This window comes from Canis aureus, chromosome 23 (genome assembly GCF_053574225.1).
Source record: "Canis aureus isolate CA01 chromosome 23, VMU_Caureus_v.1.0, whole genome shotgun sequence".
Taxonomy (NCBI): Eukaryota; Metazoa; Chordata; class Mammalia; order Carnivora; family Canidae; genus Canis; species Canis aureus.
In genome coordinates, this window is record NC_135633.1 from 38857239 (window position 1) to 38872082 (window position 14844).

Here is a 14844-nt window from a genome sequence, read left to right on the forward strand (position 1 = left end):
AGCATGGACTGGCACTCCCACGACTAACCACTGGAAACCCGGACCCAATGTATGAAACAGTCATTTGAAGACACTGGGTAGTAGGCAGCACAGGAGTGTGACCCCTATAAAAGGAAGAAATGGATGAGATGAGGCCCACGATCACACTTCTTTCAGCCTAGAGGTCCTCTCCAGACCAGTGTGCTTAAGGGGTAAACCCAAGCAGGGTGGGGCCATCTTGCTGAGTTGAGGAGACAGAGGCCATCAAAGCTGAGGAGGCTGGAATTGTGGAGCAGATACCAGGATGCGAGGATGATGTGTAGAGAGTTGTCAAAGTTTTCTGTAAGCTGAGGTGCCATTATTTCCATGCTACATTGTTAAGTGAAAAAGCCAAGAGCAGAAGAGTGTATATAGTATGCTACTTTCTGTGTAAGAAATTAGAAGAAAGGGCACCCAGGTGTCTCAGTTAGTGAAGTATCTGCCTTCGGCTCAGGTCATGATCTCCTGGTCTTGGAATCAAGCCCCGTGTCTGGCTCCCTGCTGAGCCAGAGCCTGCTTCTCCCTCTCCCTCTGCTGCTCCCCGCCCTTATGCTTTCTTCTGTGTCAAATAAATAAATAAAATCTTTTAAAGAAGAAGAAGAAGAAGAAGAAGAAGAAGAAGAAGAAGAAGAAGAAGAAGAAATAATAAAGCATATGTACATCTACTTATTTTTTTTTCTAAAAAAAAAAAAATCTCAGGAAAAAGCACCAAAAATCTATAGATCTCCTTGAACCTGCTGTGGAAAACTAAGCCCTGCATATGTAGGCAGAAACCCCAAAGGGGGGAAGGTACAAGATAGCCTGGGACATGTCGTTGGGCCATAAAATAAGGATGTGCTCATAATAATAATGGGGCAGACCAAAGGACACTGGAGTTACAAGGCTTTCCTCTCCTTATCTGTTATGTTCTCAAATCTGAGGATCATAAGAACTAAGGACATAAAAGACATAATTCAATGAGTGAAATAGGAATCCATGAGTTCATGCTGATAATTAATAGATAATAAACCAACTAATTAATACGTAGAGGAGAAAGAAGAGCTCTTTCTTATAGTATGAACTGAATGCCAATTGATCAATGTGGAGGGACAGTTGAGGTGGTAAAAAAAATCACCATTTTAGAAACATCATAGTAAAGTACAGATTAAGCAAGATCATCAATAGATTCCAAATCTAGGAGGGAAGGTTTCATGAGATGCCAAATATTTGCGTGGTTATAATGTGCCTTCCTCAGATTGCTAATTAGTTGCAAGGGACAAGAATCATAATCACACAGTGGAGAAACTGAACAGCATGGTGACCGGCTCATTGACATTAGCCTCACCAGTGAGGGACAGCCAGACAATGTGTGTGTCCAGGTGTGACACCCAGAAGGAACATGTCATCTAAGAAGTCATCCAGCAGTGGTTGTATAATCCGAATCTAATCATGAGGAAATTAAAAATGTCAATGGCATGACAGAGACTGAGGAATTTTCTTATATTAAAAGACACTACGGGATGCCTGGGTCACTCAGTAGTTGAGCATCTGCTTCAGCTCAGTTCATGATCCTGGGGTCCTCAAGTTCTGTATCAGGTTTCCCAGGGGAGCCTGCTTCTCCCTCTGCCTATGTCTCTACCTCTCTGTGTCTCTCATAAATAAATAAATACAATCTTTTTTTTTTTTTAAAAAAAAGACACTAAAGAGAATTGAATGTAATACTAGACCCTAAACTAGAGGGAAAAAATTGCTATGAATGATGTTATTGGGACAGTTGAGGTAGTTGGAGCCTAAACTATTGACTCAATTATAAAAATGGAATAAAAACTATATGAAGTATTAAATAAATGTTAAGTTTCCTGCATAGGATAGCTGTACTGTGAATATCCTGATTCTTAGGAAGAACACCCTTCGTGTAGAGGGGGACATGATGCAGCAAATGCTTTCCAATGGTTCAGAAAAATAAAGTACAGACATGCGTGTGTGTGTATCTGTAGAGACAGACAAGTAGAGACAGAGAATATTAAATGTAGAAAAAGTTTAAAATTGATTAATCTGAGGAGTATGTGGGAGTTCTCTGTACTACTCTGGCAACTTTTCTGTAAATTTGAAAGAATTTCAAAAGAAACAGTTAAAAATAGTAGAGGCAGGCCTCTGGCCTCAAGAGGGAACAAATCTGTGGTCTGTGGTACAGCTTATGCTCCAAAGGCCACTCTCTGTGGGTCGAGCTAGACCAGATCGTGTGACCACATTCTTGCGTGGCTGCCACCTTCCTGTCCTGCGTTACTCCCTCCTTTATAGGATTCTCCTAAAATACATCCTGTACACCCACGTCCCTGGCTCAGGCTCTGTTTCTCAGGAATCCAACATAAAACACCTATTCTGACCAACCCTTTCCACCCTTCATTCTTGATTCCCCTTATCCTGGGGAAGACTGAATAATGGCCCCCTCGGCATGTCCACACCCTCATTCCTGGAAGCTGTGAATATGAGCTTATAGAGCAAAAGGAACTTTGCAGATGTGATTAAGTTAAGGGTTTGGAAGTGGGGGATATTATCCTGGCCTCTCCGGGGGAGTGCCTAATCGAATGACAGGAGTCATTAGTCATTAAAGACGGAGGTGGGAAATGGGCACCTGGGTGGCTCAGTCCGTTGAGCATCTGACTCTTGACTTCAGCTCAGGACATGATCTCAAGGTCCTGGCATTGAGCCCTCATTGGGCTCCCTGCTCAGCGAGGAGCCTGTTCTCCCTTTCCCTCTGCCTCCCCACCTCACTCTCTAGTAAATAAACATACTTTTTTTTTTTTTTAAGAGAAGGGGGCAGAAAATCAGAAGGCTTCTGATGACAGAAGCAGGGGTTGGAGTGATGGGCTTTGAAGGTGAAGGAAGGTGCCAAGGAATTCAGGCAGCCACAGAAGCAGAAGAAGGGGAACAAATTAATTCTCCTCTCAAAGCCTCCAGAAGGAACCAGCCCTATTGACATCTTGCCCTGGTAGCCCAGTGAAACTTGAAACAGATAGACAATTCCTGACCTCTAAAACCATAAGGGAGTAAATGTGTGTTATTTTAAGCCACCAAGTTTGTGATAATTTGTTATAGTGGCTGCAAAAAAAAATTAATATATTCCCCTACCTTTTCCTATTTCTGTTGCACTTACCACCTTGTATGACACTGTATAATTTACTTGTTAGGCATTTACTATCATGTCTTTCTTCTCCCACTAGAACATAAGCTCCACAACGGCAAGGACATATGTCTTTTTTGCTCATGGCTCTCTTCCAACACCTAGACCCATGTCTAGAACCTAGCAGGTGCTCAGTTAAATCTCCCAAATAACTTCATGCCTCTCCTCATCACCATCCTCTCCAACTATCCAAATTCTAGCTATCCCTCCAGGTTCAGCTAAAACCATGTTGTCCGTGAAGACTTCACTGACCTTTTTGTGTCACAGCTGTCTCTCCCTCTCCCCTGAATTCCAAGAACATACACTCCCTTTCCTTTTATTCATGCTGAATCCTACTGGCTGGCATGTGGTGTGAACATGGACTCTGAAGTCAGCTAGCCAGGTTCCAGATCCTGGCTCCCTCACCTACTCACTGTGGGATATGGCAGAGGGTAAGTGTGTGAGTTAAATAACCATGGGAGTAAAGGGCCTGGCACATAGTAGATGTTCAATAAATGGTAGTTGCAATAGTGAGCACCCAATAAATGTCACTAGGAATATAATTTCTGCCTTGTGAGTTCTGTTTTGATTTTTCTTTTTTTTAACTCTCCTCCCTTCCTATAACTTTTTCCTTACTAGATCAGGAGCTTCCAGAGGGGAGAGTTTTGGCTCCAGACATCCCAGTAGCCTCATAGCACCCAGCAGGATGCAGGAAATGCACGGGTGCTCATAAGAGCCAATGGTAGTAGGCTCCCTGGTCTCTGAGCCTGGAGTCGGGATGGGGGCAGGCAGTTATGTGCATGCCTCAGGATGGGGACTCCCGGGAGGTGTGAATATTTGGGGTCACAGGATATTTCTCCTAAGGCAGAATCCTAACTTTCAGAATGTGAAGTCTCACAGCAACTCAAAATGCTCACAAGACTGTCCTTTTTCTGTTTATTCGCCACTTACCGGATTTTCCCAGATCTGCTTTCTCTTCCACAAAATCCCTTCATAGACTTCAGATGCTTCAGCATTCCCCACCTCCGCATATTTTTAAAATTTTGACTTTCTGGCAATTAACACAGAAAGACAAAAGATAAAGTCACCAGCTGTGAGCAGGGGAATTAAAATCCAAATCCAGGTCTGCAGGATGGAGCAAGCTTACGTGTCATTCTGTAGCAAGGGCAATGCTCGACACAGAGGCATCATGTGCTTTCCAAATACCTGTGTGGGTCTTAAACCTGAGATCACTTTGGACTCATGTCCATGACTGATGTCTAAAATGTAGCCGCTCACCCCTTCTTCCTGCAGCGCCACCCGCCCACCCATCTCAGCCGGTTACTCCATAACAGGAGTAGCAGTCAGGTAGGGAGGATTGACCTGGTGCCTCAGGCCGGGCAGTGCATTTTGCGTAAATCACCTAGATTTCCCCCACAACCGCTCAGTGAGGTATGTGTGCCTGTCCTCATTCCACAGATGAGATCACTAAGGCTGAGGCGTGAAAAACCTGGCCTCGTCTGTCGTCACAGCCCCACACTAACTGCACAGTGCGTAACGGTGATTATTTTAAGTGGACTTGTTTCTTCCAAGCCCGGTGTTCCTGGCCGGACAGGGGACCTGGCAAAGGTAGAAACAGTGGGTGGCAGAGCGGGTGCTGGGAATCAGGCAGCGGCGACAGTCCCAGGCCTGGATGGGAGAGGCAGGGTCACAGCAAGGAGCCAGGCTCACACCGGGAGGTTTTGAACGCTGAGCTGCCACCGCTTCTGGCCAGTGACTCCGTCTCTCTGGGGCTGCCTCCACCAGTCACACCAGGCTCTCAGGGTGGCTCCTGCCCAGTGGTGCCCCTAAAGGCATCTCTTGTTATGTGGCAGCCTGTTAATATTTTCCAGGGCGTATTATTTTCATGTTGCTGCTATAACAAATTATAGTACACTTAGTGGCTGGCACAACACGAATTTATTTATTATCTTACAGTTCTGTGGATCAGAAGCCCCAAAATGGGTCATATAGATGAAATCAAGGTGTTAATAGTGCTGTGTTCCTTCTGGAGGCTCTAGAGGAAGGATCGATCCAGTCCCCTTACCTGTTCCAGCTCCTAGAAGCTGACCTCGTTCACGGTCCTGCCTCTCATCTTCAGAGCCAGCAGGTAGCATCTCCCAGGCTCCCGGATCCTGCACATTGCCTTCTTCTACTGTGACCCTCCTGCCCTCCTCTCATCAGAACTCTTAAGATTATATTGGGCCCACCCAGGTGATCCAGGATATTTTTCCCATCTCCAGATCCTTAGCACAGCTATAGCTACAAAGTTCTCCTGCCACATAAGGTAAGAAATTACAGGTCCTGAGGACCAGAGTGTGACCATCTTTGGTGGTGGTGGGAAGGGGCAGAGCATTATTCTGTCTCCGCACAAGGGAAGTAGCAGGAGTTCGGTGGATATTTTTTATCCTGGAACTGGCCCTCCTGCTCTGCGGAGGCATCATGATGCAATGAGGAGGCCACAGGCTCTGAAGCCAGACAGATGTGAGATTCGATTTCCAACTCTGTTTATTGTGGTCTTGGGCAGGTTACTCTCTTTGAGCTTCAGTGCCTGCTCGCAGGAATGCCTGTAGCCCTTACCTCCTAGGGTTCTAGTGTGGTTTGGAGATAATGCATGCAAACTACAAAACCTGATGAATAAGGGGCCATCATCATTGTCACTCTGATGTTTAAGCACATCCTGTGAGTGCAGTGATGGGAATGCTAACTCCAAATGTTTGAGGCAGAACGAGTCCCTGCTTGGAGCTCTGTAGGAATGCCTTTACCAGAAGATGGGTGGGTGGCACTGCAGGAAGAAGGAGCTGAGCTGTTTTACAAGGCTCAGGCGATAGTCAGACTCTCTCTGGTCATCAGTTGGCTGGTCTCCACTCCTCCACTTTTCTGGCAGTTTCTACTCAGGCAGCCAATTCCTGGTTTTGATCCCACTGAGGACTCCATGGACAGTGCTGGCAGCTCAGATACCTCCTCCTACCCACCTAATGAAGCCAAGGTGTTCTCATGTTCAGTGGAAAAAGCGGGACCAGGCCAAGAAGACAGCTGACTGCAAATTCATTTTCCATGCATGGAATAAATGGAAAATGTCAATGGATTACACATCGTCCTTTGAATTGAAGTCACAAATGCTGCCTACAGAAGCCCACGTAGTATTATATAAACAAATTCGTGGCTGGGAACATGGTCCTCAGTCATGACTTCTTTGATTTCACAGATGAGGATGTGTGGAAGCCATTCTTTAGGTTTCTGGAACTGGAGAAAAGCCTCCTCTCCTCGCCTCCTGCATGGCCTCCTCAAACTAAATCGAGCTGGAATATTTCAAAGGTTGAAAACCAGTCTCATGTTTTTCTGTGTATTTCTCTGGCATTTAAAAACTGAGTCCCTGGGATCCCTGGGTGGTGCAGCGGTTTAATGCCTGCCTTTGGCTCAGGGCACAATCCTGGAGACCCGGGATCGAATCGCATGTCGGGCTCCCGGTGCATGGAGCCTGCTTCTCCCTCTGCCTGTGTCTCTGCCTCTCTCTCTCTCTCTCTCTCTCTCTCTGTGACTATCGTATAAATAAAAATTAAAAAAATAAAATAAAATAAAATAAATAAAAACTGAGTCCCAGAAGGATGAGAACCAGCTCCTCCAAGTGGCAGACTATTGTATAGCCGCCCCTCATTGGTCATGCAGTGCAACCATATAAAGTCTCCCAGATACTGCCCAGCAGCTCCCACCACTGTGAAATAATCCTGCTTCCCCCACCAAATGGTGGTAACTTGAGAGCAAGGGCCACCTCTCTTTCATCCTTGTGTACCCCTAAAGCCCAACATGGGGTTTGGAGCATAGTAAGTCTTCAGTAAATACTACATACTGAATCAATGAATGAATATTGACTTGTTTAAGATCACTTGTTAAGCAGGAGGGCAGGGACGGGATTCAAGTCCTCCGATTCTGGTCCTGGGCTTTTCCCTCCAACACTTAATGAAGGAAAAAGTGAACCACTGAAAAGTGAGTGTCCCAGCCCAGGCCTGGAGTTCTCCCTCCAACTGGAGATAGCCAAAGGAGGGAGGCAAACTCATCCATTCTTTATAAAAGTCAACTCCTTTGCTTTCGTTGATTCTCTTGCTCTCGAACCCTCTGTCTCTCCTTCCTTCTCTCTCCTCTTATGCCCTCTCCGCTCTCTTCTTCTCCTCCTCTTTTTTTAAGGGATTAAAAAATATGACAAGCCAAGAATCAGCGATCTCTCCCAGCAGTTGAGCAGAACGTGACATGGCGCCATCTGACCAGCAGAGGGCGGGCTCGGATGCCCTGAGCTCCCCAGACCCGCCGACAAGTCAGCTTGTCAGCCTTGGCTCCGCAGAGATGATGGATTTTTTTTTTTTCTTTCTTACAAAGGGGGAAAAACCCCACCTGAGCTAGAAGTCGTTTCCAAATTACCTCACCTGTGTCAACATTACTTGTCTTGTTTCTTGGAGGGTTGTCAACACTGCAGATGCTCTGTAGGAGGTGGATAACTGAAGGGGGTGTGTGCATGAATAAAGGTCGTTTTTCTGTGTACAGATTCTGAAGCCTAAAGCCTAAGCAGTGACATGGGTAACTAGCTGGAACCAAGGAAAGAAAGCTGTGATGATATCTCTAATTTTGGAAATTTGGACTGGAAGGGAACTTAGAAATGATTTTATGGAGAGCTAGAGAAGTTGGGCTGACATTGCACAGCAAAGCTGGGGTCACAGTGGACGTTCCCCTAACTGCTCAGTTGTGGGCAGTCTAGATTGTATATATTGTCCTTCAAAGAGTGTAGAGTTTTCCATCAGTGAGCAGTTAAGTTATTAGCAGATACCTTGAGCCTGCTGAGACTTGGTTTTTCATCGTATTAGAGTCGGTCTAGGGTTGCTCTTACTCCAGGATGCTCTTACTCCTTATCCCCAAAGCGTGGCCTTTTTTTTTTTTTTTTAATTTTTAAATTTATTTATTCATGAGAGACACAGAGAGCGGCAGACACACAGGCAGAGGGAGAAGCAGGCTCCCTGCAGGGAGCCCGAGGTGGGACTTAATCCACCTGGGATCCACCCTGGGATCCTGCCCTGAGCCAATGGCAGATGCTCAACCACTGAGCAGATGTCCCAAGCATGGCCTTTCTGATGTCTCAATGAAATTCCCTGAGTTTTCATGAGATTACTTCACTTGGGTTAGTTGAAAGTGCATTCACTAACTGATCTCTGGAGTCTTTGCTCAGCCCTCAGCCCTTTGGGTTTCGCTCTCTCCCAGGCCTTCGAGAGTCTGATCCTGCACACAAGCAAACCAGTATTCAATCAGAGACCCAAAGAGATTCTCTATGCACATTTCTAAAGTTCCCTTTCTGCACAGTGTCCTCTTGTCCAGGGCCCTGCCCCTCGAGCTTCAGCCACCTCAGAAACCTCACCCCAGGATCCATTTCTTCCACTCAGAGGAAACATAGGCTGCCTCTACCCAGCAGGACCCCCAAAGGGCTTCTGTGTGGTGATTATGTAAAGCATCAAGCGAAATAATAGCATAAATCCTACAGAATGTGTCATTATTATTTGTTCTTTTGTGAATGGTTAATGTTCAGAGAGTATAATAATATATAATTTTCTGAGCCATATGTAAAACTCAGAAAATATTTTCCAGATATAAATGCCATTTTCTTCTGAGTTGTTTAAAATTCTTAAAAATTGAGTGGTTCAACTAGGAACAGTGGAATTTCATGTCCATCTCATGTTCAGCACATTCCTGACTCTCATTGGTATTATTTATAAACATGTTTATTCCCCTTGCCTACCCCTCCATTCATATCTTGGACAGTTCAGCTCCTTTGAGTGCAGAGGCCAGTTTTATTCATATTTGTGTCTCTTACAGACAGTGGCACAGCACAGTGTAGGTTCATTCAATATTATGAAATTTTTTTAATGGAGCAGAAAAGATAATTTTTCATACAATAAAAATTGGAGGTATGCATAGAGCACACCAAAGCAATCTGTTGTAACAGTGAAAATACAATCACCCCATTACTGACTCCATACTGAACAGCCAGCTGGGGGTAGTAGAAAGACACCCGGAAACAGACCTGGTTTCAGATTCTAGTTCTCTATTGTTTACTAAGTGAATGACCTTGAATGAGTTACTAATATCCTGCATTTGAGTTTCCTTGTCTGTAAGAAAGGAATGACCGTGATGGGGCACCTGGGTGGCTCAGTGGGTTAAATGTCTGCCTTTGGCTGAGGTGATGATCCCAGAGTCCTGGGATCAAGCCCCTCCGGGCTCCCTACTCAGGGGTGGGGAGCCTGCTTCTCTCTTTTCCTCTGCCCTTGGTCTGTTGTGAAGATTATAAAGAAATAATATATCCAAAGAAACAGTTCCCACCATTCTACCGATTCAGTGGCCCATTAATGAACTCTGGATTTTTATGTCCACCAGCAAGTTTGGAGGATGTCACATAGTGGATCAGGGGCTATCGTGGATCCTCACATCTACGATGTTGTCGAGACAACCCTCTGTCTTCCTTGGTGAGTAATCCCTCCCCCACAACTGCCTCCATGTGGTTTGCATAGGAAATTTCACATTCTTACTGTCTCTACCCCTGGCCAGAAATGATTGATCCAGAGGTAAGCAGGGTCAATTAGAGCCTTTCCCTCAGTGTTTTTTTATTTTTAAGATTTTATTTATTCATTCATAAGAGACACACACAGAGAGAGAGAGGCAGAGCCATAGAGGGAGAAGCAGGCTTCCTGCAGGGAGCCTGATATGGGACTTGATCCCAGGACCCGGGATCACAATCTGAGCCAAAGGCAGATGCTCAACCGCTGAACCACCCAGGCGCCCTCCCTCAGTGTTTTAAAGTTTAGGGAGAAAGGATGAACTCATGGACCGAGAGAAGCAAAAAAGAGCCTGGGGGAGGGAGGTATGGAGGCATTCAGGTTCCTGCAGCTCCGCCGAGTCACCTCTGCCTGCGACTTGGTTACTCAAACTTCCTTTCATTCATGTGAGTTTCATGTGTTCTTCCAGGACCTATGAGAGGTTAAGTGCTGAGATGAGATTAAAAGAGCAAGCCCTTGATGAGGGAAAATGCCTGTGGGGGGAAACGTGGAGGGAGACAGAGAAATCTGGGGGAGCTGTCAGACCAAGATGCGGATGTGACTTTGGTGATGAGAAGGAAGGAATAGTTGGGTGGAACAGTCTTGGACTACAGTGCAGTTCTAAGGAAGTTCAGCCAGCCCGACAGGGAGTCCTCCAGCCACAGCCACAGCCACCTGCAGAGGAGCCCGAGCCCCTTAGAAACAGCCCACCCTACAGCCCGCCACACCCAGTTACAGGCTGGGAGCTGTTTGGACAGGGCTACCCGCTTAGTATAGGACACCCGGTTAAATTGGAATGTCAGATAAGTCACGAATTATTTTTCGTATAAATATGTCCCTGATACCGGGCATCCTGTATTTTTATTGGCTAAATCTGACACCACTAAGCTTACGAGGAGCTCAGTGTGAACACAGGGGTGGCCGTCAGAGTGCGGCAGTGGGGTCACTGTTCAATCACGTTCCCACAGTCGATCTGCAAGGCACGTGCTCGTGACCACCATGGTACTTCAGTACCCTTCTAGCAGCTTCTATTTTTCCTAAGCTAGTTTGAGTTGTGCTTTTATCTCTTGCAATTCAAAGAGTTCAGGTTGATTGCTGTAGTTCCCTCTCCACGTATAACAATCCATCTTCAATTGTGTGGTGTGGAACAAAACCCATTTTGTTATGCTTATGGATTCCATGGGTCATGAATTAGGACAGATTACAGAGGACATGGTTTATTTCTGCTCCACAATGTCTATGGCCTTATCTGGGATGCAAATAGCAAAGGATGACATAAGTAGCTGGAGGATTGAGTCATCTAGAGGGTTCGTCCCTCCTACCTCTAGTGCCCTGGAGGCTGGTTCAGTGGGGACTGTCAACCAGAACGCCTACACAGGCCTTCACGTGGCTTAGAATCCCTCACATATGGCTGCCTCAGGCTATGTGGACTTTTTTACATGGTGGCTTAGGGCTCCAGGCATGATTGCTTTGGTAAATAAGATGGAAACTGCATGACATTTTATGACTTTGCCTCAGAAATCTTTTAGCCTTCCTTCTACTGTATTCTATTGGTCAAAACAGTCACAAGCCAGCTGGAGTCAAGGGAAGGGGATCTAGATCTCACCTTTGGTGTGAACAGATTTATAGTCTTGATTTTAAAGTGCTAATTAGTTGACCAAACTGAGACCTTCATTCTTTTTTTGAGACTGTCATTTTTAAAAAACTCTTCTTGCCTCTTAATGTCTAATTAAAAAATGAAATAATTTTTATTTATTTTATTTTATTTATCTGCATCTGGGACATGCAGACTTCTATTTTCACTTCTATCTAGGCAGACTTTGGCAAGTCACTCCACTTCGCTGAGCCTCAGTTTCCCCAATGCAGGTAATAATTCTGAGTTAGTATAAGGATTAGGATAATAAATATGAACTAAAGCAGCCAGAACATTGCACCGTGGCTACTCGGATATAAAAGGACATTTTGAAATGAACCATGATCAAATGCTTGCCGTGTGCCAACACCACTAGACACTACAAGGGACACAGTGATTATCAAGGTGCAGTTCTTGTCACTAGAGATACCATAGCCGATTTAGGAGGTACTCTGTCTGCTGTGAAGGAGCAGATAGTTCAAGGCTGAGTTTTAGGCAGGATGCTCCCTCGCTTCCTTTGGCTAGGTAGAATGTGCCTCAGTTTCCTTATCTGTTACAAGAGGAATAATAATAACCACTCTTTCTACCTCAAGAATTATTTTGAATATTACCTAAGATGTAGGTATTAAAGTGCTTTGTAAATGTTAAAATATTAAAGATGTGGTCTTGCCTCACCAGCCAAGGTGTGGCCCAGGGACCATCAGAACTAGCATCACGTGGGAGTTTGTTAGAAATGCCAACTCTCAGGCCCTACCCTGACCTACTTACTTAGAAGCTCTAGTTTACTAAGACCCTTGGGTGACTCCTGTGCATGTTAATACTTGCAAGGCAGTGGTCTGCAAGAGTACTGCATTCTTTTTTTTTTTTTTTTAAGATTTATTTATTTATTTATGATAGACATAGAAAGAGAGAGAGGCAGAGACACAGGAGGAGGGAGAAGCAGGCTCCATGCCGGGAGCCCGACGCGGGACTCGATCCCAGGACTCCAGGATCGCGCCCCGGGCCAAAGGCAGGCACTAAACCGCTGAGCCACCCAGGGATCCCCGAGTACTGCATTCTGATGAAATAAAAACAAAGCCATTTAAGATCCTTTGCAAAGCAACCTACGGGTAACATGCAGAAGATTCTAATAAAAATTAGAAGCCTAATTTCTAAGGATTTCAGTTAAAAAGAAAAAAACAGTGTTCACTATAGAAGGATTCACAGGGGTTGTGGGATTTTGAACGTATGCTTCAGTCTTGTTCCCTAAATCCACCCAGGCAAGAGGCTCCATTGTAAGATCGAGTTGTATAAACTCTCCTTCCTGACTACATTGCCGGGTATTGGCCAAACAGATCATTTTAGCCTCCTCAATGACCAGGGCACCTTGTGGCACACTGGGCTCACTGACAATTGCACTCAAGCCAAGGTGGCCGCCCATGGGTTTGTTCAGGGCTCTCACAGTGCCTCTCACTTAATCCTCTGTCATAACCTTATCCATTTTACTTTGTTATATGTGTTCAAGTACACTGGATTGTGAGCTCCTTGAGGTCAAGGACATCTCTTTCTGGTCTCTAACGCCCAACTCTCCACACGGTGTCACTGTGAGACACGTGGGAAGCTATAGTAGGAAGATATCCAAAAGGTCCCCATTCTAGTGGAGTCAAGTGTGTACGCTCTTCTCTTCCCCTTACACACAGTTCCATGTACTTAAGTCTTCTAAAATTCTTTTAACAATGATTTGTGATATTGTGCAAGCTTGCACTTGTTGTTACACTTATTCCTTTTTTTTTTTTTTTAAAGATTGTATTTATTTTTCCATGAGAGACACAGAGAGAGGGGCAGAGACATAGGCAGAGGGAGAAACAGGTTCCCTGCAGGGAGCCTGATGCAGTACTCAATCCCAGGACCCTGGGATCATGCCCTGAGTGGAAGGCAGACGTTCCCACTAAGACACTCAGGCGTCCCTGTTACATTTATTCTTGAAGACAAAGTTTAGCCTATTGATTTGAGATCTTTCCTTTTTAAAAATAGATTCCCTCTAAGCATTATTCTAATGTATTCTGCAAACATTGGTATGTTGTATTTTCATTTTCACTTATCCCAAAATGCTTTCTAGTTTCCCTAGTGATTTTCTTCTTTGATCTGTTAGTTATTTAGGAATGTGTTGTTTAATTTCCACAGATTCATAAATTTTAAGCATGTGGATGCTCCCTAAGCACCTCAAGTTTAGTAATCAAAATTAAATGAACATTTTTTTTGGTCCCCTTTCTCTACCTTGCCTTCTCATCCTATTTGTCTTAATTTTTTTTGATATGCATCTCTATTAATTTCTCAAGACAGGAAACCTTTGAGTCATCCCATTATTCAGTTTTCTCTATGGATATAGCCACTAAATAAATCATCTTGTCTTATAGCTTCTCCATCCTCCCCAAAAAATCTTGGCACACATCCTGTTCTCTGTCTTCCTTCCAAACCAGTGCTATTCTAGGGACTAGGTCTTCTCATTTTCTCTCTCCCAGATTGTTATGATTTTCACCTCTTAGTCTCTAGTCTCCAACACCTTGCATTTACTCTCCATATTGCCTACAGAATATTTTACATTCAAATTTGATCATATCATTTCCCTGCTCAAAACCTCATTACCAGCAGAATAATCCCCGTATTCCTTTGCATGATGTACTGCCTTCAAGATATGGCCACTGCATCCCAAACCAGCTCCACAGTGGTTCCCCCTTTATCATCATGCCTTACTTGATCACCCCAGAACATGCTAAGTTATTGAACATGCTTTGTGTCTTTCATGCTTCCATGACCTTGAATGAAGCTACCTCTCCCAGAGAGCTCTTTCTAAACTTGGCATTCTTCCAACTAGCATCTTTGAAACTTCAACTCAAAAACTACCTCCCCTGAAAAGCATTCCCTGTCCCCCCAGACAAACTTAGGTGATTCTTCTATGCTCACTCACAATATGCTCTAGTAAGGCAGTTATTGTATTGTGCTCATCGGGATGTTTTCCAATTAGAAAAGTTTCTTGAAGGTAGAGCACATATTTTATATCTGTATTTCCAGGGCTAGAGGAAAGCTTGGCCCGAAACAGGTATTCCATGACCGAATCTCTCACTGTTCAGTACCCTACCACATACTATATAACAGCATTAAATTTCTCTCACTACCAGCGACTCAAGAATGTTTGTTACTGACTTGCTTATTTCATCCCAAGTACTTTATAGGCAAAATTAACAAAACAAAACAAAAGAACCAGAGACCTGAAATCTATTTTGGCATTGTCACAGAATAATGTTCTTCACACCATAAAACCTCTTTGTCTAATTCTGATTCCATAAAGTAGCTGATATCTCCTATTCATTTCCTGTGATGGTTAATTTTATGTGTCAACTTGGCGGGACCACTATGAAGAGATTAATATTTAAATTAGTGGAGTTTGAGTAAAGCAGATTGTACTCTATAATGTGGATGAC